The sequence below is a fragment of the Trachypithecus francoisi genome, unplaced genomic scaffold (assembly GCF_009764315.1).
Source record: "Trachypithecus francoisi isolate TF-2019V2 unplaced genomic scaffold, Tfra_2.0 Lachesis_group0, whole genome shotgun sequence".
Taxonomy (NCBI): domain Eukaryota; kingdom Metazoa; phylum Chordata; class Mammalia; order Primates; family Cercopithecidae; genus Trachypithecus; species Trachypithecus francoisi.
In genome coordinates this window covers 40602585-40627123 of record NW_022681453.1, presented here as the reverse complement: position 1 = coordinate 40627123, position 24539 = coordinate 40602585, and the positions used below count along the sequence as shown (strand labels likewise).

The window sequence follows — 24539 nt, the reverse complement described above, 5'->3', positions numbered from 1 at the left end:
GGGTAGAGGGCTCAAGATGAGGCTAGAGGGGTAGTGTGGTTGATAATCTTATTGTTCAGCAAACGTTCACTCTTCTCCCTGCCCATTTAGGGAACAGGATACCTCCCCTGCCCCACTGACTTGAGTCTTGTCCTTGTGACTTGCTTGAGTCAATGGATTATGAGCAACTACAACATAAGCAGAGGCTTGAAGTGTGCAATTCAACGTGGTCTCTGGCATTCCCACTGTTCACCGTGAAAAGAGTATACTCTGGTTAGCAAGTAAAGCAGATTGAGGTCGATCCTCAGCCTGGAGCTAACTGAACTGTACAGTCCGTGGAAAGAATCAATAGTCATTTTAAGCCACCAGATGTTGAGGTGGATTGTTACACAGCATTGTTTTGGTAATAGCTGACTAATACAAGTGGGTAGGGAACCAGTCCTGCAGGGAGGCCACTAGGAAGTGATGTACGAAGCTCTTGCTACCTACTCAGGTTGGTCAGCTGGGTTGGGAGGTTACTTCTATGCAGTTGTCCTGCAAAGATGATGTAATGCAGGTAAATGAATTATTTATGGGAAGCTGAAAAGTTGCCTTTTGGGCAAGATCAAGGAGCCAGGCTGCTGAGAATAAGCCTTCATATGACACAAATCTTAAGTTTGGCTCTCCTCATCTGTCCCAGGTGAAAGGACCGTCTGTGTGTATGATCTAGGATGTTTAGTGTGAAGTCGGGTCATGCTGTCATTTCCAAGGTGAACTCCTTGTGGGCAAAGATTTAACCGTGGACAGAAGTACAGGTAAACATGCTGACAGAAATGAAGAGAAGATGAGTCAAAATGGAGGCATACAAACTCAGGGAATAAAATGTTATACCTTTCAAAGTGACAGTGGAAGGCTGACCACCATTTCGGCTCCTCCCAACGGGGCTGCTGTCTCTTGAAATGCAAACTCCCAGCAGTATTCGTGGTTCTGGAATGGGAGCATCTGTTCTCCAAGGGAATTACAGGACAGAGCAGGAATCTTCAGTGTGAGGAGGAGACAGGGGAAAAGAGGTGGGGTAGCTCAGACATGATCAGATGGGTCACTGTCTGGGACAAGCCATTTACAAAAGCCACATGAACAAAGTCAACCTTGATCTGGGTTGGCAGCTGGGTGGTGGTGGGGGAAAGAGCGCTATGTACTCAAAAGCCAGGGCTCCTATGGGACATTTCAGGAAAAGTTCCAGCCTTCCTTTGCCAGCTCTTGGAGTAACTAGATTTCCTTCCTCGTCTTAGAAAAATGCTTCTAGAGTAAATTGATAGCAACTGAAACAGTAGAAGCATCCAGTTTTTGTTAAAATCCTGCTTTCATTACAGCTGCAAGGGATGGATCTAGAACTGATTTATGGAGCTTAGGGATTCTGTGAAGTCATACTTGGCCTTCACAGCAGGAGAGAGAGAAAGACACAGAGAGGGGGAAGCAGTCAGAGGATGTAACCTCTCTACTCGCTTGGGATGAAAAAACTTCTCTCTCCAACATACACAGGCACAGACATCCTCCCAGGGGAGGTATTGTGGCCTGACTCTCACTTTGGGAAGATTCTTCTCCTGCTGCCTTTTAGGACCAGAGCATGCTTTATCTCCAAAGGCTGGGCCCCTGTTTTATGCCTCCAGGGCAATCCTCTTGGACTCACCTTGTTAACCTGAGTATCACACCATTCTCTGTCTTGATGGTAGAACTAGAGAGTCCTGAGGCACAGATGCTCAATTGCTCAGGTAAATCAAATGGTCTCACATACTCAGCTTGGCAGAGGCTCAGAGCATGAACCAATTACTCCTCCCTTTATTCATGCAACATGTATTTATCCATTATCTACTATGTGTCACTCACTGGAGCTACAGAGGTGAAGGCACAGTCTGACCAGTGAGAACAATGCTTCTCAACATTTTTGATGCCACAGCACATAGTGAAAAGGCTCATTTTATAGGACATAACTCTGAGATGCACGGTAGCATTTCAGAGTTTCTGTCTCTTTTCTCTACTTTACCTTCTTCTATTACCCTTCGTTTGTATGGACCACATCCCCAAAGGAGGGGGTGGGGGCTATCAATATGCTAAAATCCATACGGGTGGTGAACATGTTAATGTTGAAAAATTCAAAATAATCGGAATGACCACCTTAACAGAAGCAGATCCTGAGACAAAGATTCAAGTGCAGTTGTTATTGTGTTGGGGGGTGTAGACAGCCCCAGGAGGGAAAGGAAACGTGATATGGAGAAGGACAGGCAGCCAATCAAGGCAGGTTATTAAGCCAAGTACTGCTGTGGGCAACTGGAGCTTGCAGCCATGGAGAAAGCTCTGGGATACTGTGTACAGCACACACCTGAGTTGTCCCACCCAATGGGCAAGGGAGCTGGGGTATTTACACACCAATTCCCTCTTAGTCATTGGTCAAGAGCTATTCCTGGCAGCTGTTAATTCTATGGCAGTTTTTCCTGCTGAAGTGATAGGCAGCATGGCATTCTGCAGATCTGAAATGCAGAGCTGGCAGTGGAGTTTGGCTGGAACACACAGAAATGTTAGAGATATGGGCAGGGCATGGACAGATCCTGCTAGATGCATCAATGGGGGGTTAGTAAAATATTTGATAACACATCCTTCAAGCCCAGGACAATGTGGAACTATATTCATTGACATAGAAGTGCTCAACTACACATTATTGAGTGAATGAAAGCAGCATACAGAATATCCAGTAGAGTTAGACCATTGGATTGCTTATTTTTCTCTGTGTGTAAATGTGTCCCACACACTGGAAGGCAAGGCCAGGACCAGGGTGAACCAAGCAAGGCTGTTGCTTTGGGGTAAAGTCTAAGGAAATGTCAAAAAGCTCAGTAATCAAGATAAATATTTCAATGCAACATTTACAAAATATCAACATTCATACAAAAATTCCATGATGAACAAGGTCAGGAGCTGACCTCGTATTTGCACAACTCAGCCTCATTCACTTCATCCTAATCCCAGCCCTGTTGTATTCTGTCTCCCTAAAATTTTGACCATTTGAGGCAGAGAGAGAGAGAGAGGAGTTGAAGAGAAAGTCTGATTTCTTTCCTCTTCCGGCCCGCCAACCTCTTGCTAGTGCCTCCCTTGGTCAATTCCAACCACAGCTAACATTAGAGCCTTAAAATATCCACCTACAAAGGACGGCGTCCCCTCTCCTCCTTCTCCCCATTCTGTCTCCTCTCTCAGCCTCTACCCCCGGCACAGAGCAGAGCAGCTAAAGGGCAAGGACTGGCATGGTTCCCTCAGGAACCTGTAATAATTTGCAGGCAAAAAGAATCGGTTCCCGAGCAGGCCAACAAAAGCCCTAACAACTGAGACGTTGTCTTCCAGGTGCAGGTCAGCAGTGGCCAGTTAACTGCACATGTTAGTTCATAGCCCTCTGGGGTGACAACCTTGGGTCAGGCTGACCCGGCCAGAGAACACAGAGTCAGACGCCAAGTAATCAAAGCCAGTTTGTTGAAACCAAGCCATCTTGACTCCCGTCTCCCAGACAATCGGGCCACAGCCAAGAGTTTCCTACCCCTGCCTCCTCTGGGAGTCTGCGTTCTGTGGGCTTGTGCAGCCGTCCCCTTCCCAAGTTGGCTGATTCTCAATTAATCAGGGATCGGGACCCAGTTTATGCTTCCACCCTCTAGTAGCTTCCACTTGCCTCCCTCTGGTAGCTCTTACACCTGTGGAAAGATGGAGAAAAGTAAGTTCTGTCTGGTTTTTGCAGGGCAGCAATCAGAGAGACCAAAGTAGCTTGGTTAGGAGCAGCAGAAACTGAAAGGCCTGGCCTCCGAAGATTCCATTGACTCTAAGCAGCATTTTTTTTTTTTTTTGAGATGTTGGCTCACATCAGTGTGAACAAAATCATGTTTCTGTCTCGACTGAGTCATTTGGCTGAAGCATTAATTTCACAGCCAGCATTCACACTGACACACACGACCTTTAGTTTTCTTCCATGAAGAATTAACACACAATGACTTGTTTTCAGGTCCCAGGCCACTGGCAACAGTGGCTTTTGTCTTGTTTGTCACAGTGGCTTTCATTCCCTTCTACCTGATGTGCCTGTGATGAACACATGAGGCTGCTGCAGAGGCAGAAAGGTTGAGAAAGGAGGGGGAATTTTGCAGTATTCCACAATGAGCATCAGCACCTTGTTAAAAACAGAACCAATCAGAGAAATGCATCATTCCCTGGATCTGGTAGTCCAGTGGGGTAGAGGAAGAGGGAGGCTTTGATCTATACATCTTCATCACACTTTGGGCCTGGCACACTGGTGACCATGGGATTCCTGTCTGCACCACCTACCTGTCTGGACATCTTTGGACAAATGACTTAATCTCTCTGAGACTCAGTTTCTTCAACCACCAAATGAAACATAGTAGGACCTGCCACATAGCATTGTTGTGGCGACTGAATAAGATCATGCCCTTGGTCACACTATCTGACAAAAAGTAAGAGCCTCATAAATGCTGTCTTTTATTGTTCATGGAAAAGGCCAGTCCAGAAACTTCGTTTTAAATATCTGCTCCATTTTCTCCAGGGCTTCTTCAGCAAACCCATAATTCTGGGTCTTGGCAAAACACTTTCAATAAATGTTTATAAGGTTGACATATGCATTGCATGTCAAAACCCAAGAAGGATGAAAGGCCAGCTGAAGAAGAACAATCCTTCATCTGAAATCCCAGCCCACACCTGTAATCCCAGCACTTTGAGAGGCCAAGGCAGGCGGATCACTTGAGGTCAGGAGTTTGAGACTAGCCTAGCCAACATGGTGAAAACCTGTCTCTACTAAAAATACAAAAATTAGCTGGGCATGGTGATGCATGCCTGTAGTCCCAGCTACTCAGGATGCTGAGGCACGAGAATCGCTTGAACCCGGGAGGTGGAGGTTGCAGTGAGCCGGAAGATCATGCCACTGCACTCCAGCCTGGGCAACAGAGTGAGATTCTGTCTCAAAAAGAAAAAATAAATAAATAAAGAAATCCCAGCCCGGTTTGTCATTCTTAGCTTGGCTCATTCTTCTTTCTCTGCACTGACCCTGACCCACCCGCTTTATGACCTTTCCACAGAGGAAAGCCCAGAGTAGGTGTTGAATAATTGGCATCTATTGTCTTTGGATGCAGACTCTGAAACCAAGCTGTGAGGGCCTGTACTTTATTTGGGAAGTGAACTAGGAGGTACTAGTAGGGGAGTGGGGAGGTGAGGAAGGGAAAGGAAGGCAGTCCATCAGGGTATGTCATGAGCAGGTCACTCCTGTGGACAACTGGACTCATCCCACTACTAGTTACCTCTGGAGACATTGTAGAGCACACCCCTGAGTTGTCTCACCCAAGTTGTGAGGAAGCTGGGGATTTAGCCACCAACTCCGATCAATCATGGGCTGCCAGCTACTCCTAGGGGCATGTATCCTGTGCAGAGTTGACGGTGGCCAGAGTGGAAGGCAGCAGTGGCAGAAGGGAAGCCAGCAGGTGTGAGCTGGTCCCCAGGAGACATGGGCAGGGCACTGGAGGCTTTGACTACACCGTCCTCAGGTTGCTCAAGTTTAGCTAATCAATTGCATTTGACTCAGGAAATGTATTGCTTCGTTGGTGCCAAGTCTGATGGGATTGTGTCACTGTAGTGCCCCAGGACCGTGGGTCTTGGTCTCAGAGGCAATGTGATTTCCAGCCATCTGGGCACAGCTCCTGCTAACAAATCTGCCTCCAGTGGATTGTCTTTTCTAGAAGGCAGCCACAGAGACAGAGTTCCAGTGCTCATTCTTTCTTCGAGAGATCTGTAGAATGAGCCAACATCTGGTGCCTTGGGTTTCTACGTGATAAGCATTCAGCTGAGACCAGCAATTCATCCTCTTAAGAGGTCACCAGACCACAGCTTTTGGTCAAGGTGACCTGACAGGGCTGCACTGACAACTAAAGAATAAAGCAGTGAGGTGAAGTCTGCTGACCTGGGGGCACCATGACAGTAGTCTCCAAGACCATATTCCAGGCCTTTCTATGTGTCTCTTGGTTCTAAATCAATAGCCAGCATTCATGGAGCTGCTTCTACACATGAGGCATTAAGACCATATGTATTATGTCAAGAGATGAATGGTGTTAGCCCTGCGTTATAGATGAAGAAAATATAGGCACAGAGAAATCAAGTATCTTGCCAAAGTCAGAGAATCAATAAATGACAATACAGTTGAACCCAGGTCTCTCTGGCTACAGAACCCATAGTTTTAGCCAATATGCTATATTTTATTTATTGTACAGGTTTTCCTTGTTAACCCTGAAGGGTTATGTCCAGTAGTGTGGAGTAAACTGGTCTCCCTGAAGGTAGAGGAGAGGATGGGAATAGCTGTGATTTGGAGCATCTGCCAATTTCTGTAGTATAAATACTCCTACCATGGCCAATTTCAAGCTCCTTAGCATTTAACAAGTGGCTTATGAAATTCCAGAATGTGGAACAATTGGCTCCCACAAGCCAGAAGGAACCAGCTCCAGCCTTCCACTGGTGATACCACCCTCCCAGAGGTCTTCATTATCAAGGTTTCTAGAGAATATTGTTGAAACAGTTTCTTTCTTAGCCATTCCACTCCTTAAATCTTGCCTGAGAGCTCTAGGATTATAAATGAGATCTTGGTATCATTCATTCAACAAACATGAAGTGTCCATAAGGCATGAGGGGTGATGCCTCGTAGGGAGGCATTAGGTCTAGTTTTCCAGGAGCAGACTCAGAGGCAAAGATACGTGTGCTGCATGAGGAACTGTTGCAGGAAAAAACACAGGGTGGTGAGGAAGTCAGATGGGAAGGGGAAGACAGCAAGCAGGGGTATGGTGGCAAGCCAAGTCCCATGAAGCAGCAGTCCCCAACCTTTTTGGCACCAAGGACCAGTTTCATGGAAGGCAATTTTTCCATGGACCAGGAGGGTGGGGGGGTGGTTTCGGGACAAGTCAAGCACATTACATTTATTGTGCACTTTATTTCTATTATTATTATTATGTTGTAATATATAAAGAAATAATTATACAACTCACCATAATGTAGAATCAGTGGGGGCCCTGAGCTTGTTTTCTTGCAATTAGACAGTCCCATCTTGGGGTGATGGGAGACAGTGACAGATCATCAGGCATTAGATTGTCATAAGGAGTGGGCAACCTAGATTACTTGCATGTGCAGTTCACAACAGGGTTTGTGCTCCTATGAGGATCTAATGCTGCTGCTGATCTGACAGGAGGTGGAACTCAGGTGGTAATGCGAGCTATGGGAGTGGCTGTAAATACAGGTAAAAATTAACTCTCTCACCTGCCTCACCTCCTGCTGTGCAGCCTGGTTCCTAACAAGCCATGGACAGGTACTGGTCCATGGCCCGGGGGTTGGAAACCCCTGCTGTGAAGGGTACTTTAGATTCAATCTTGCAGGGGAGCTTTGGAAAGAGTGGGGTGCATCTGGGGTGTCCTGATGAGGGGTGATATGATGAAGTACTTCTATTTGCCATTCTCATCACCTGTCATTGGTTAAGGGCTGTCCCCAGAGGGGGACACATTTTCAGGTACTGCCAGCACTTGACTGGTGCAGCAAGGCTCCAGTTGTCTGATGGCAGCCCCTAATGAAGAAGCTCAAGGATAGACTGGTAGGAAACAGAGTCCCTCAGGAGCTGGTGTAAACAGAAACAGTGAAGGGGTTAGGTGCAGAGCTCTGAGAGTGTCTACTTCACAGTCATTCACTCGACCAGCATTTAGAAGAGCTATAGTGTACTGAGCACTGTCCTAGGTTCACAGGACCCAAGGATGAATGCAAACAGCCAGGTTCCCTGTTCTCAGGGAGCAACTAGACCCCGACGTGATCTAGTCAGAGAGCAGGAGTCTGAGCAATCCAGATGACAAACAGATCATTACCAATTGGGATACATGGCTACAGGAAAACTATGGGGTCATGAAAGAGTAGATAAGAAGACAGAAGGTGGATTGAGGTGGGTTAGAGAAGGCACTCCTCACAGTTTGGCAGGGAAACCCTAGGTATTCACTGAGGATCTCAAAAGAGTGTGCAGGTGAACAGCTAGTCTTCTCTGGTCTTTAAGTTTTTTGGGGGGTACTAGAAGACCTGTGCAAAAACACAACAGGTACACCAAGACCACAGATTACTTATGGTGAGAAAGATTCATGGTTACATAAATCACCTACCCAAATTTATGCTGTAATTTTTTCCTAAGCAAAGCCCTATATACCACTCTAGTCCTTAAAACCTACTCAAGGTATGTTTATTCACAGAGATATTGGGACTTCCATACTTTTGGTTACTATGAAACCTGCAGGCTCTAGAGTCAGAGTGCCTGAGTTCAAAACTGGCTGATCACCTAAGTAGCTGTGTATCTTTGGACAAGCAGTTTAACCTCTCTGTGCCTCAGTTTCTTCACCTGCAGATAGCGGTAAATGTACCTACCTCACACAGGTTCTTTTGTAAACAGTAAATGGAAATGAGTTGATGCTTGCAAACTGCTTAGCACAATCTCTGGACATAGTCTAAGTACTAAAAAGGGAGCATTATTTACATTATTAGACATTATATTTGAACATATATCCTTGATATGGTGTTAAGTGAAAAAGTGAGATTTTCCAAGAAATAGTTTGAACGGATGTTCTCAAACTTTGGCCTCAGAACCCTACACCTTTAAAATTACAGGAGCCCAAAGAATGTTTTTAAAAATATGTATTTAAAATATTTATTAATTCATTAGAATAACAATAATAAACCCCTTATATGTTAACATGTATATCACATTTTTATGAAAAATAACTATTTTCTTAAAAATTAGTAAAATAAAGTTGTATTGTTTTTACATTTTTGCCAGTCTAATCTTTTCTTTTCTTTTCTTTTCTTTTTTCTTCTTTTTGAGACAAGGTCTTGCTCTGTGACCCAGGCTGGAGTACAGTGGCACAATCACAGCTTACTGCAGCCTTGATCTCCTGGGCTCCAGCGACCATCCTCCTGCCTCAGCCTCCCAAATATTTGGGACTACAGGTGCACACCACACTATTTTTTTTTTTTTTTTTTTAGCAGAGACAAGGACTCACTATGTTGCCCAGGCTGTTCTTGAACTCCTGGGCTCAAGTAATCCTCCCACCTCAGCCTCCCAAGGTGGTGTTGGGATTACAGGCTTGAGCCACCATGCCTGGCCTCAATTTCTGTCTTAATTGGAGACAGCCAGATTCCCATATATGTTCTTCATTCAATCTATTGTGATGCATTGTTTTGGTTGAAGGATATTTTAAAATCCAGCTTCATACAGTTGGAAACAAAAGGACAATTTTAATACCCTCTTCAGAAAACTGTGCTATTCTTTTTTGATACTATACCAAAACTCAACAAGTGGTAGTTTTGTAATGATTAGGTGCAACCTGAAATCTGAAACCCTATCAGTGAGCTTTTATATTTTATCATATTAAAATCAATCTATGTTGTGTTTTAAATGGACCTTTTACCCATGTGTGATTCTATAACATTATATCAACTATTTGGAAAATATTGGTTCACAGAGTTCTGCAGATCTACCAAATGTTGACACATTTTGTTATATAATATCAAAAGGTCACAGATGTTAATATCCACACTGATCTTATCAGAAGAGTCTTCAAACCTGGGGAAGCCCTCAAGCACATAGTGGAGGATGTAAGTTTTCCAGAAATTCTATTTTTTGATGGCAAGCTAAAATTTTTTCATTGGCAGCAATGAGAAGGCGGGAGATTACTACCTAGCCTTAGTCTCACATAAACTCAAAGCTTCCCTCCCTGATTTCCCTCTTCTTCAGTCTTTGCCATGCACCAGAGGTCCTGTCTTTCAGCAACGCTCTTTGCAAGTGAGGTAATATTGTATTAGCTTTTGTGTGTCACTGATTTTTTTTTTCTTTTACCTTTTTCTATCTAGTCTGGATAAGCCTGTTGTTTCTACATCTAACCCCGCTAGCTTCAAATTACTTTCTCCTCCTCCCTGTGAAATGGTGGGTTGGTTCCCATGAGCAGTGAAAGACAAGACAGGGAACAGCATGAGGTTACCTACTGAATCGTTCTTGAATCAGTCACCTTCCCCCACTCCTAGCCACCACGACTTAGCCAGAACCTACCATTTTCTTTGGCTGGGATTTTGACAACAGGCTCGTAACAGGTCTGCAGGCCTCGAGTGTGGAGGCCTCGCCTAGTCCGTTCCCCTCTGACCAGCCAGAGAGCAAATCTGCAACAGTCTTGTCCCTGATACCTACTGCAACCTGGGAGAAAAGCACAAAGGAGGGTGCAAGGCCCATCTCCAGCCCCACACATGTGGACCCCACAGAACGCAAGTTCAAGAGCTGCTAACCCCTCCCGTACACACACAGTTGCCTCTCAGATTGGCCTGCTGGACAAAGGCTGTAGCGGCCTCCCTGGAGAAGGAAGAGGGACAATAGAAATAGGTGTGCACAGACCCCAAAGGTAGGTTCAGGGTGTTTGCAGCAGGAGTTCCAGGTATGTAAAGCATGATGCATAAAGAAGTGGGTGTAGGTTCCAGGTGGCATATCCTTTGGGATCACCGATTCCTCAACCAGGTTGTCAGGGAGGCAGTGGGGTCCAGGGCAGAGTCTTATAAATCACACCCTAAGCAAGAACCTCAGATGCCCATGTCTAAAGGTGTAACGGTGTACAAATCTAATCTATACAACCCTGCACCAAGCCCCTGAATGGCTCCCCTTCACCCCATCACCCACAGGATCAAGTGCCCATGCCTTGGTCTACCAGGCGTCTCCCCGGCTGGCTCCTGCCTACCTGTCTTTCTTGCCCTTGACTGTGTCTGGCTCTGGTCCATAGGTGCCCCATGCTCTCTCACTGCAGGGACTTTACAGCATGTGACCTCCTCTGGGCCTTGCCCTGGATGACATCTCATCTTTGCCGTGCTCTGCTCAGGGATCATTCTTCCCTGGCACCCCAGTCCCCCAGCTCTAGCCTAAAGTCTGGGTTGGCTTCTAGTCTTCGGCCTTCACAGCTTTCATATCCTCTCTGTCCTCCACCAACCACAAAGTATGACAGCTATCACTAGGCAGTGCTCACTACTTACAGTTAAGGATACTGAATGCTTCCAGTAACTCTTATGACATGCATGCTGTGTTTATGCACATTTTACAGGTGAGGGAACTGAGATGAAGCATGGTAACTAATTTGGCCACAGGGCCAGCTAATAAGAGAGTCAGGCTCTGAGTTTAGACACCAAGCTTTTAACCACTGTGCCAGTGATTTTCGGTCCTTAAACTTTTGAGTACAGCAGAATCACTGGTGTGCACACGATTGATGTGCAGCAGAGGGGAGGGAGTAAATTTATTAAAGTGCAGACTCCTGGGTCCCACCAATCCAGAGATTCTGATTCAATAGGTCAAAGGTGGGGCCCAGAAATCTGCATTTTCATAAGCTCCCCAGAGGATTCAGATGCAGGCATTAGGGGGAACCACACTTTGAGAATCACACGCTTTCCTGCCTAACCACAAGTCCTAAACTGCAACCCGTAAAATATAATTAGGTCTTCTGGGCTCAGCAGGGCCCCTGAGAAGGAGGAAGAAGACACTGCGTGCATCTAGCAAGTTCTCCATGCCACCTGTGGTGGTGGTTGGAGTGGGGAAGGCCTTTCCCTGGGGGGAAGATACACACCCTGGTTGCATCATATAGACACAACACCAGAGCCATAATCTGGGGTGTCCGGAAGCCAGCGCACCCTTCACATTTCTGTGACAGTGTTCAGTTCTGGCTTGGCCATAACTGCTTGGAACGTGGTTTGTCTGCCCCACCCCTGGCTGCTGCTAGTTAACTGGAAGCTGTGGCCAGAGGGAGTATGGGCTGAGAACATAATTAGAGAGCCCGTTCCCAGCCGACCAATAGGAGGACTTTTGCACCTTGTCCATCTCTTCCCTGAGACTTGTCAAGACACTCAGTGGTTGGTCAGCAGCCCTGACTTGGGCACCGTAAAGCAGGAAGGATGAGGGGCAGCAAAGAGGACTGTGTGGTGACCTCATTGGGCGGTCTCCTTCAAGCCTTTCCAGCTCTGCCAGCAAGAACATTGTGACAAGTCCTCTCCTTGGAAGGAAGAAAGAGATGTGTCCCCAGCTCAGGGACACCTGGGGTGATCTGAGACCCTGGGCCTTTCTTTCACCCCATTGTTTCCTCTGCCATAATTTTCAATTTTCCCCCTGCCTTTCTTTCTTTTCTTTTCTTTTCTTCTTCTTCTTTTTTTTTTTTTTGAGATGGAGTCTTGCTCTGTCGCCCAGGCTGGAGTGCAGTGGTGTAATCTTGGCTCACTGCAACCTCTGCCTCCCGGGTTCAAACTGTTCTCCTGAGTCAGTCTCCCCACTAGCTGGGATTACAGGCATGCACCACCACACTCAGCTAATTTTTGTATTTTTAGTAGAGACGGGGTTTCACCATGCTGGCCAGGCTGGTCTCGAACCTCCTGTGATCCTGACCTCAAGTGATCTGCCCATCTCACCTCCCAAAGTGCTGGGATTACAGGTATGAGCCACCGTGCCTGGCCTCCCCTGTATTTCTATTCCTTTCTCACTCATCTTCTTCCCACTGTCTCAGCCCACTTTACCTTCTGAGAGAGATTATTCCCAGAGTCCCCAGTGAGTCATCTGTAGCCAGGTTGTGACCTCCTGACCAAGCAGGGCCAATGGGATTTCCCTCCCAGTGACCTGGCCTTAGGGCTCAGGCTTACGAATCGTCACTTCATGGACTAAACCTTTAAGGTGCATAGACTTGGGCTGGAGCTGCCCGCGCTGGGGTGGCTGGGGTGGCCGTGCTGGGCAGGCATTCAGGGGTCACATGTTCTGGTGTGCAAACAGAAAGAGCTCGGGGCTGGTCTACAGCTAAAAGCAGGCAAATGAAGCAGAGAAAGAGAAAAGTGCTCCCTAAGAACCCAAAGAGAGAGGAGGAAATGCCCATTTGCTTCCGTCCAGCTTTCCAATTCCCAGTACCAGTCTGTTGTGAAGAATTTCTAGTCTTAAGCGAGAGGATACCCAGATGAATTCTTGTCCTTGTGACCCACAAGATAACCTCACTCCTCAGGACTGCTTTGCCTGTGTTTAAGTTAGCTCAAGTGAGTTCGTTTTGGTCAAGCAAATCATCCCTGATGAAGACAGCCCTGCCAGGAGAGGTGAGTCCTGGGCTGACACACCCCGTGAGTTACAAACACTGGCTGAGTTTGGGGCTGTGCCAGGCATAGGATTTGATGAACAACGAAAGAGATGCTGTCCCCGCTCTCTGGGAACAGTGAGGGTGGGAGGAGTCAGAGGTGCAGAGAAGCAGGATGGGGCTTCATCCTCAGGGAATGGCAGTGATAGAAGTTCGAGCAACGATCGCTCCTATTATGTATGTTAAGCAGAAGGGCTGGGGGCAAGGTCAGAATGCCAGGATTCAAACTGGAGATCTGCCAGGGGCTAACCATGTGGTCCTGCACACATTTCTTAAACTCTAGAGATTTCGATTTTCTCAGCTGTGACATAGAGATGGTGACCCGCAGAGTGCACTTATACTTAGAACAATGCCTCGCACTTAGGAAGTACTCGGTGTTTGTCAACTATTATTTTTTTCTCTGGGCGTTGGGGAGGGTGCTGGGTAGAGCCAAGCATCTTGAATTGTAGTAGCAGGGCCATATCACTGAAGATTTTATAGATCCAGAAAAGGAGTTTTGATTTTATCCAGAAAAACTATGGGAAACCAGAAGAATTGTAAGCCAGCAAGGGGCCCGGTTAGATGAATGCTGGGGTTTTCAACCAGCCTCCAATCTGAAGACACTGCTAGTTGTTACATCCTGGCCAGGGGCCAGGGAGGTTCAACTGGCCTCTGGTGGATAGAGGTCAGCATTGCCACTAGCCATCTTACAGGGGGTAGGACAATCTTGTAAAACAAAGAATTATTTGGCCCAAAATGTCAATAGTGCCAAGGTGGAGAAAGCCTGGATTAATGTATTATAAAGAAGAGAAATTCTCAAAGAACTTAACACAGAGCTACCATTCAACCCAGCAGTCCCATTACTGGGTATATATCTAAAAGAAATTGTTCTACCAAAAAGATACATGCACTCGAATGTTCATTGCAGCACTACTCACCATAGCAAAGACATGGAATCAACCTAAATGCCCATCAATGGTGAACTGGATAAAGACAATGTGGTACGTATACATTGTGGAATACTACACAGCCATAAAAATCAACACAATTATGTCCTTTGGAGCAACATGGATGCAGCTGGAGGCCATTATCCTAAGCAAATTAATGCAGGAACAGAAAGCCAAATACCGCATGTTCTCACATATAAGTGGAAGCTACACATTGGGCACTCCTGGACATAAAGATGGCAGCAGTAGACACTGCAGAGTACTGGAGCAGGGAGGGAGGAGGGCAAGGCTCGAAAAACTAACTGTGGGGACTGTGCTCAGTATGGAAGTGATAGGATTAATTGTACCCCAAACCTCAGCATCATGCCGTATACCCAGGTAACAAACCTGTACATCTACCCCCTCCATCTAAAGTTGAAATTATTTAAAAAAAAAAAAAAAGAGAGAGAGAGAAGAGAAATTAATTAGAAATGAAACTTTCCCACCCCAGGGGCTCAGTTTCCCATCTATCAAAAGACACACATAGGAGGATGTAGAAGGCTGAGTGCTGTGTGGCTTCCATGACTGACCTTCCATGATATGCTTATTCTGTTCCAATGGGCCCACTGTCCTGGACCCTTCTGACACCAGCTATGTGGTCCTGACCCTGGGCTCCCTGAGCCTCTCATTACAGATAATCCTGACGGGGCCAGAGAGTATATGAAGAAGACAGGGCTCAGGATCTAGTCCAACTGTGGGATTAGATTCTGGCACCACCCCTTGCCAGTTATGGGACCCAGAACAATTTTCTTTGCCTCTCTGTGCATCAGTTTCTCCATCTATAGAGTAGGACTGATAACACCTTCCCAGAAGCACAGGTTCGAGGGTTTGCAAAGCTCTCATTCCAGCCCCTGGTTCATCACAGATGCTCCATCAACATCAGCTCCAACAATGTGAGATTGCTAAACACCAGGGGAAGGCATGAGAAATGCAGCCAAGTCGATGTCCATTATACACGGAGAAGTCATTGCAGACAGGCTCTCTCCAGAAGCCTGTGACAACCACCATCAGTCAGAAGGAGCTCAGGGAATGTGTGCTCCTTTGAATATTTGCTTGAACTAATCAGGGAAGGAGAGCAGGAAAACAAAAGGAACCTTCAGAGTAAGGCAGGACTTGCAAAATCAGTGCCACGAGGTCCAGGGAGGCAGCAGACTGCAGGGTTAGTTATGAAATTTAATTAGTAATTACTCGAGTGAATAGCACCAGAGACATGGAGACCAGAAGTGCTTCCCTCAGAGGGGCAGGATGGCAGACCTGAGAGGCTGGGTGCTATTTCAAATTCCAGCTTGGCCACCCACCAGCTGTGCAAATTTAGGAAAAGTGCTTTACCTTTCTGTACCTCAGTTTCTCTATCCATAGAAATAGAGATATGCAGATAAAAATCATACCTACCTCAAAGGGTTGCTTAAAAAGTCACTATCTACAATATCTATAGGCACAAACATCAGTGTCCGACACAGGGTCAGCACTAGGTATGTCATTGCGGCTGGCTTCTGTTTCCATCTTGTGATAACAGCACACAATCTGAATTAGCCTCAGTGTCAAGCAGTGTGTGGTCTGCAGACCAGTGCCATCAGCATCACTTGGGAGCTTGTTAGAAATGCAAATATGCAGGCTTCACCTCAGACCTACCCAATCAGAAACTCTGCATTAATTGGCTAGGTAACCTGTTAGAAAAATTAACCTCTCTAAGCTGTGGATTTCTTATCTGTAAAATGGAGATTTCTAATATCAGCCACCTCCTCTTCTGCACTTGGGGCTCTAGGATGGCTCCGGCCTTTTGTCAGTTGCTGGACTCTTTTCTGCCCCAGGGCCTTTGCATTTACCGTTCCATCTGCCTGGAATGCCCTTGGCTCTCCCCATGGCTGAGGTGCTATCTTTTAGGCTTCAGTTTAAGTAGCACCTTCTCAGAGAGGCCTTCTTCACCAACCCTGCCCCATCTCCCGTGAATCCTTGTCACTACACTCACTTATTTCCTTCAGGTGCTAATGACAATCTACAACTCACTTATTTTTTAGTCTACTTACTTGATTCTTGTCTCTCTTCAACTCATGTCATATAAACTCCAAGACGGCAGGAACTGGGTCTCTCTGTGCACAATGCCTGGCACAGCGTGTGCGTTCCATAAACAAGTCTAGAAGGAATGGAAAAGCCTATCATAGAAGAACAGAGAGTGCTCATCACAGCATCAGGCGCAGGGTGAAGTCCCCATAAGAACAACAGGACTGTACAGTTATTATCATAAAATAGGCCACCATGTAGCCCTGGGCTTCACAAACAGCTACGCGGAGCAGCAGAGAGGCTAGCGGTGGCCTTTCTGTCCCTGGCACCTGTGCTTAGTCTGCACTGTGTGACCCTTGCACCCAATCATATAACAGGGCTGCTCTGAAGAAGCTGCCTCATTAAAATATGGAAATAGTTGTCACGTTGCTATCACCCAGCCCAAGCCATCAAGTGCTCCAAATTGGTTTTTGCCATTTCATACGGCACAACATACATTTGTTAACTTTTCAAACAGTAAACACCACCTGCAAAGTGCCTTTAATATTTAATGTAACTATAAATTGTTTTGAAAATAAATCCAGCCATGTGGAAAAGCAGCAGAAGGAATGGGAAGTGAATCCAGGAACCTGCTCTGCATGGGGACAGAGCGGGCTGCGGGGCTGAGCCTCCAATTACTGGTCAGGCACTTGGATGCCCCACTTCAGTGCTTTATGGGGCCGATGGGTAATGACTGCTTCCCCTCGATGCTCTGAGGATTCTGACCTCATGACAGTGCTTATTTGGTTCTCCAGAGGACGTAGGGTAAAGCTACAGAGGGGGTGCGGGGGTGCACCTCCACCAAAACCATCTTGGTGGGGAGCGCTGGTTAATGCCAACATTACCCATGGCCTTGGTGGGGAAAGCATGTCAGCCATGAGCTCTTCTGGCCAAACCAATTGGTAACACTGCCCAGTGTCATGGGATGTGTGCTTGGGGCTAGTGACTGGTCTGTGACAAATTAATTTGTCACTGCTCATCACATGCTGTATTTGCTCCTTTCTGTCTCTCTCTCCATCTCATTTCATGCACTATATAGAACTTCAGAAAAGTACCTGTTTCTGTTTTACTTCCCTCATAGGTCAAATTGGGATGCTAATGATACCTACCTCATTGCATTACTGTAGGTTTAAACAGGTGACTGCCTGTAAAGCGGTTAGGACAATGCCCAGCATATGGGGCCATTTTTAAATGTGTGCTGCGCTGTCACCACTGCTGCTTCTGCCGCTGTGAACAGACACGATGCCACCTGCTCCCTGTGGCCCTCTTCATTCCCACTGCGGCTGTACTGGCCTCCTCTTCATGCCTGGTGTCCTCCATGCTCCCTCTTGCCACCAAGCCTTTGCACGAGCTGTGTCCTCTGCCTGGAGCACTTTTCCTTTCTGTTTTTGCCCGGTTACTCTCTTAGCTATTGGCTCAATCAGCTATTAGGTTGGTGTAAAAGTAATTGTGGTTTTTGCCTTTGAAGGTGTGAGCAAAACCACAATAACTTTTGCACCAACCTACTGAAATGTTGAACTTCAGGGGAAAAGCCAAGCTCTCTCCTCCTGGCATGTCAGTCACTGACTAAATCTCTGGAGCTGGAATGGTGGCATTCTCTGATTAGCCCACACTAGTCATCTGCCCACATGTGGCCGGGGCCAGAGGACCAGGATCAGCAGTCCCATCAAAAGCCACATGCCATGCAGAGAGGGGCTGATAGAAGAGAGTTGCTCTTCTTGGCAGACAAAACCATCATTGTCCATTACAATGAGATGTGTGTCCTGGCAGTCACCATGGAAACCGGGTGAGGACCAACTGCTGTCAATCGGTGAGCAGTTAGGCAGCTATTACTTTGATCCATGCTAGAAGAGTGAAGCCTGATGATTTGCAAGACATTTGGAAGATACAACCGAGAGAGAGAGAAAGAAGATAATTCTGAGGCTTCTAACTTGATACCCAGAAGAGTGAATGACACCACTGGTGTCTTATTATTGGCCTCATATGATGCAACTAAAAAAACTGGGTGATTATGGAGGGATCTGACATAAAGGTATCCAGCTCAGACTGGGAGACAATTTTGGGGGTGAAAAGGGAACCTAAAGTCTCTCAGTTCATACCCTTTAAGTAGACACATACATATAATGCTGGCACTTATTCAACTAATTAGTAAAGGGGTGCTAATGCCATGCTAGCGATTGGCTAGCCCTTCTGGCCAAATTCAAAGCTAATGTATATTATGTCCCCGGGCTCTCTTGATTCTTCTGGACTTGGCAAGGGCTCTGCTGTGGGTCCATCTTAGTGTCTGTCCCCTTGATTCCTGACTCTCCCAGGGATCATGTTCCCCTGTGTGAGAAGGCTGGCTCCCTTGTGGAGTAACTTCTGAATAGCCACGGAGTTATCTGAATGGCATGAGAACCCAGGTGGACCCATGTAAAGAGAGATGCTCTGTGCTCTGTCTCTCCCTATGCTATCAGGCATCTCCAAATAGCATGCCCCAAAGACTTCTCAGTTTTCCTTCCCAAACATGACCTTCTCATTTCAGTAAATGACACCATCATTCACCAAGATCCTCAAGCCAAAAGCCTAAAATTTGAATTCCATTATTCCCTTTCCCCCACACCCAAACTACCAATATATCTGGTTGGCCCAGGTTCTCCCCAACCAATATATATCCCGTCAACTGTGTTCCCTTCTAGTCCAGAGGCTGGCAAATGTTTCTTATAAAGGGCCAGATACTACAATGCACTATCCACATGGCAGCTAGAGTGATCTTTAAAAAGTAAGCAGCAGTTGTCTCTCTCTGGCTTGAATTTGCCCAGTAGCTCCCCATTGCCCTTAAATGAAAATTCAGTCTTTCCATACTGTCTCCACCCCTCCATGACCCAGTCCCTGCCTCCTCTCTGACCCCACGTTCTGCCCACTCTTTGTCCACACTGCTCCACACCCCCTAGTTTCCCTTCTACTCCCCAAACACTCCAACTTCTTTCCCTTCACTCTTCCCTGGGAACATTCTTCCCCCCACCTCCCCCACCAGTTCTCTCCACATCTGGGTTCTTTTTCGTCAATTAACTCTTGCTGACTGGGCACAGTGGCTCACGCCTGTAATCCCAGCACTTTGGGAGGCTTAGGGGGGGTAGATCACTTGAGGCCAGGAGTTCAAGACCAGCCTGGCTTGAACCCCGTTGCTACTAAAAATACAAAAATTAGCTGGGTGTAGTGGCATGCACCTGTAATCCCAGCTACTCAAGAGGCTGAGGCAGGAGAATCACTTGAACCCAAAAGGCAGAGGTCGCAGTGAGCCGAGACTGCCACTGCACTCCAGCCTGGGCAACAGAGCAGACTCTGTCTCAAAAACAAACAAAACAACAACAACAAAAAAACCTCTTGCTTCCCTGAAGAGAACAGTCTGACTCTTATCTAATGTGGCCCCGTCTTTTCCCCATTGTCCCATCTGAAATTATCTTATTTGTTCAACTGCTTGTTGTTCATCCTTCTGGAACATAAGCTCTGTGAGAGCAGGGACTTCATCTGTCCTCTCAGCACGCACATCAGCACGCTTTAAATCCTCAAATAGTTGCTCACTGAACAAATACAGGCTCCTGGTCTATATTTCTGGGCAATCCCAGATGTCTGTGCACCTCAGATTTCTCCAGCTTTCCCAAGCCCTTCCTATGCTGTCCTAGAAGAGGGCTGCCAAAGAGTTCGTTCCCTGAGTGTGACAAAGCCTGAAAAAACACGCTGCTTGTCTGAGTCATTGTGCTTGTCCAGGGACCTCTGTGCAAACTGATTTGTGATCGCAAGGCCCAGTCAATAGAAGGGCAGCTCTTCCAACAGCTGGACTCTACACGGGAGCCTCTTTAACAACAGATGTGATGAGGTGGAGAGGCAGTGGGGAGGCCGGGTCCCACGGAAGCTCCCAAGCAGAAACCCTGCCGTCTGTTCCTGGTACTCCCTGACATGTGGTAGAGCTTACCAGAGCTTAATTTCCTTGTTTCCAAAGTGCCCTCTCCTAGGCGCCCTCATAGCTCTCATTTGCTCACTCTCATCTCCCAAACCCCTGCACCCCATCTCCCTTTTTCATCAAGGCATTGAGACCAGAGACTGCTGGTTGCCACCTAAATGCTTTTTGTCCCTTCTTCCTTGGTCATAGAAGCCTGATTTTTTTAAGATGGTGATGAACCCAGCAAAGAGACAACATTCACCCACCCCTTTTTCAGGTAGGGGTGGCCAGGTGATGATGTCTGGCTAATGACATATAAACAGAAGTGCCGCTGGAACTTCTGGGAAGAATGATGAAAGGAAGATGACTTCAGCCACTAAGACTTCAGCCACTATCTTAGTCTGCTGGGGCTGCCATAAAAGAATGCCACACACTGGGAAGCTTACACAACAGAAATTTAGTTTCTCACAGTTCTGGAGGCTGGAAGTGCAAGATCAGGGTACTAGCATGGTCAGGTTCTGGTGAGGGCTTGCTTCTTGCTTCCTGGTTTGCTTTTCTCCATGTGTTCACATAGGGGAAGGGGACAGAGAGAGGGAGAAAGTAGGGGCATGGAGAGAGGCAGGAGAGGGAGAGGGAGAGAGGGAGAAAGGGAGAGAGAGAAAGAGAGAGAGGAGGAGAAAGACCCTTTTCCTCTTCTTCTGAAGCCACCAATCCTATCAGATTAGGATCCCACCATTATGACCTCATTTAACCTTAATTACCTCTTAAAATCCCTATCTCTGATATAGTCTCGTTGGGGGTTAGATCTTCAATATATGAATTTAGTGGGGACATAGTTCAGGTCATCACAGCCAGGCATTACATCATTTAGTTCTTCCCTTCCTTCTGCCTTCCTCCCACCTGGAATCCGATGTGATGGCTGGAACTTCAGCAGCTATGCTGGACAATGTGGTAACCTTGAGAATGAATGCCAGGTGCTGAGGCTGGAAGTGCAGAAAGATGGAAAGAACCTGGGTTGACTTTGTGGCACCATTATATTATCATGGAATTGTTAGGAGTTGCTTTATGTCAGAGCTCTGGTTCTCAGTCACCCTGTATATTGGAATAACCCGGGATCTTTGAAAAATGCTCATGCCTGGATGTCACTCCCAGAGATCCAGATGTAATTGATCTTTTGGGGCACAGCCTTGGCATCATGATTTCTTTTAAATTTCTCCTGGTGATTCTAACGTGTTAAGCTTGAGAACACTGCTAAAGAAAAAATCCCGGTGTAAGGGAATTGATTGTGTTTTAAACAATGGTATTTTAGTTTTGTTATGCAGACTAACTCAACTTCAATGAGAAATCTAATTCTAGAAGATGAATCACTTCCGTCTTCTAAGATTTTTCAGAACAAGCACCGCCCAAAGCTATCAGGAGACCTGGTCGCATCCTACCGCATTCAAGAGTAGATATGGGTAGATATCAGTTCAAGCTGAATGGTGACAGATCTGTGCAGTATTAAGTATAATTTTCTGTCCTTTCACTCACATGAATAAAACAGTGTGTGTAACTTAAAATAAACTTTAGGATTAAAATAAGCACTCGAATTCAAAATAGTCAGATGTGGCACTTTTGTCAACAAACATCTTTTCCGCAAGTGAAATCCGTTGGTAAGGATCATTAGAGGCCAATGAACTCTTCTTTCCTGTGATCCAAATGTCCCTCCTTGTCCCCAGCCCAAGTGGGAAGAGCTCAAGGGGAGGAGCTCGGCCAGCCGGTGAGAGAGTTGGCTTAAAATAAACAGGTACCAGGGTTCAACTCTCAGCTTCACCACTTACAGCTGAGTGCTCTTGGGTAAGTCATTTAACCCCTCTGTGCTTCAGCTGCTTCCTGTGCAAAATGCAGTTCATGATTTTGTCCAGGACTCGGGACTGTGGCAAGGACTAAAAAGCAATGTCCAAAAAAGCACTTAGCATTGTGCCTGGCCCATAGTAACTGCTCAGTAAATGTCAGCCATCATTCTTAGGCTATGGCCAGCCACTCTTCCCGAATGATGTGTCCTTCCCCTTCATTTCTGGAAAACAGTGCCAAAACAGGGCTGCTTTTATGAATAGGGTACTAAATGAGCAAACACATGTCTGGAAATAAAGGTAATTCATCCCTGGGGAGATAGCATCTCCCAGGTTCAGGGGTTAATGGGCTGGAGGATTCATAACAAATGGTGCCCGAGACAAATTGGCTGATGGAACTGAGCAGCTATTGTTTCTCAGACAGCTCTTCAGCTGTGGGCCATTTATTAGCATGGCTGCCGGAGAAACAAATTAAAAGGCAAGCCCCTCAAAGATAACAGAAATTGAGTGCGAGGGGCAAAACGCCCTGAAAGTTTGAGCCGGCGACAGAGAGGCCATGCTTCTTCATCTGCTGCCAACCTCCAAACACTGAACTCTGGAGGAGGCTGGACGGGAGCCAGCCTCTGACGGCATGTGCTCTCTTCGGTAAATATGGGAACTGCCAAAGCCAAGCCCGTGGAAAAGCACTTACAGATTAGAAGCAAACACATGGCAAGCAGGACCCTCTGCAATCGTAAAATGCATCGTGGAGGAAGAGGAAAGGAAACAAACCATTCTCTTTGGGACTGTCCATCTGGAAGCGTGGAGCCAGGAGCATTATTACAAATAAATGTATCCAGCCCAGCAATGTCTGGGAGTCACTGGATGTTTTCATCCTCCCGGAACCTTTGGAAGAGCTCTGTCCACAAATACAGACTTCTGAAGCTGCAACAGAATCCTGGTGCTGGGACACCAGTTCTGCCCTTCACCTCCTGTGAATTGGTTTAGTCCATTTTCTAGGGAAGACTGGGGAGTGGTGAGGGCTTAATACTCCAGAAGCTTTGTGAGTGGGGGTATGAGCCTGGAAGGGAAGACTGGAGGCCTCGCAGGCTATGGGATACGTGGCCAGATGGAGCATTGGCCTCTGTGCCCAAACGGCTTCTACTAGACTTTTCTAGGTGTGACCCTGGAACCATTTTTATCCTGGGGTGCTGACTAATAGATTCCTGGGTCCTACTTCAGACCTCCAGGATCAGCCTCTCTACAGGGAAGTGCAGGGATCTTACATTTAATATCGCTTCTTAGGCGACTCCTATGCACACTAAAGGAGTGCTTCTCAAGCTAGAGCATGCGTGCGCCAGCATAACCCTGACAGTTTACTAAATACAGATTGCTGGACCCCACACTGACAACCACCCCTGATTCAATAGGTCCAAGGTGGCACCCAAAGATTTGCATTTCTAACAAGTTTCCCTGATGCTGGTGCTGCTGGTCCAGGGACCACACTTTGAGTAGCATTGCAAGTCTGCAAACCCACTGAACTACAGGGTTTGCTCTCAGGCTGAGTGAAGTTCCATTTGTCAACAAACATATACACAGCCCCAGTTGGGTGCAAGAGCCCTCTATTCCTGGGCATCATGGTGTCTGGGAGCTAAACCTTCACTCCTACGCCCCCAAAGGAACCTGAAGATGTTTGAGTTAATAATGACTCCAGGATGAGTTTGTGCTAGGACTTCCCTTGTGAAAGAGAAGGGCCTAAATAGTGGTTCTCAACTTTGAGTGAGATTTTAAAAACACTCCAGTGCTGGGGAAAAATGTGGGACCTGGGCGTCATCCAGATTTTTAAAGTTGCTCTGGAGGAGTCCAACGTGCAGCCAGGCTAGAAAACGTAGCACAAACGTTGTTAACTCTGACTACCATCAGTAGCACCCAGGGAGTGGCTAGAAAGCATTACATTGGGCCCCACTCCTCCCTTACGATTCTGACTTCCATGATTCAGGGTGGAGCTTGGGCGCTGGCATTAAAACAAAAGCTCTCCAAATGTTCCACAGTGCACCATAGCAGCAGGGATCCAGACCTGCCAGCCTAGTGGAAAGGGACTCAGGAACAGTAAATCCTGGGAAGGCTTAAGGGGTGGGATGAGACCAGAGATTGGGGCTGATTCATTTGGATCACCACAGTAAATGACAATGGTAAAGCAAGTCACAGTTGTGTAAAGCAGTTTTATGAAGTGCAATCAGAAGAGATTTCTTGTTCTTACCCCATAAACAACTGTACACTCAAACTCTCTTCCTTGCTGGCCTGAGCAGGAATTTGTTGGAGGGGAAGGGAGGCTAAAAGCTTCCTCTGCCGACTTCAGACGTGCCTCCTCTGGGGTGCACAGAGCAAGGTGTACCCCTGCCAGCCATGAAGCCCTGTGCAACTGGGTTTCTACAGATCTGCAGGGCCCTAGGAGGAAGGTTTGCTAGAATTACTGCCCCATGTGACTTTCTTTTAAAAATTAACTTGCAGATACCTGGGTGCTATATCACCTTTCTCAGCCTGGAAGTTGGACCCTGGAGCCTGCATTTTGAACAGATGTTCTGGGCAATCGCAATGTGCATTATAAGTAGGG

At 46.7% G+C, this 24539-nt stretch overlaps 1 long non-coding RNA gene across 1 annotated transcript; it reads right to left on the bottom strand.

Annotated features, from left to right (window-relative positions):
* Positions 1 to 1284: 1284 nt before the first annotated feature.
* On the bottom strand, positions 1285 to 24359 carry LOC117083137. Its single transcript, XR_004436964.1, has 3 exons — positions 24186 to 24359; positions 16180 to 16286; positions 1285 to 3689 (listed from the first exon to the last, which is right to left on the bottom strand). It is a non-coding gene; the product is annotated as an uncharacterized LOC117083137 (long non-coding RNA).
* Positions 24360 to 24539: the final 180 nt, after the last annotated feature.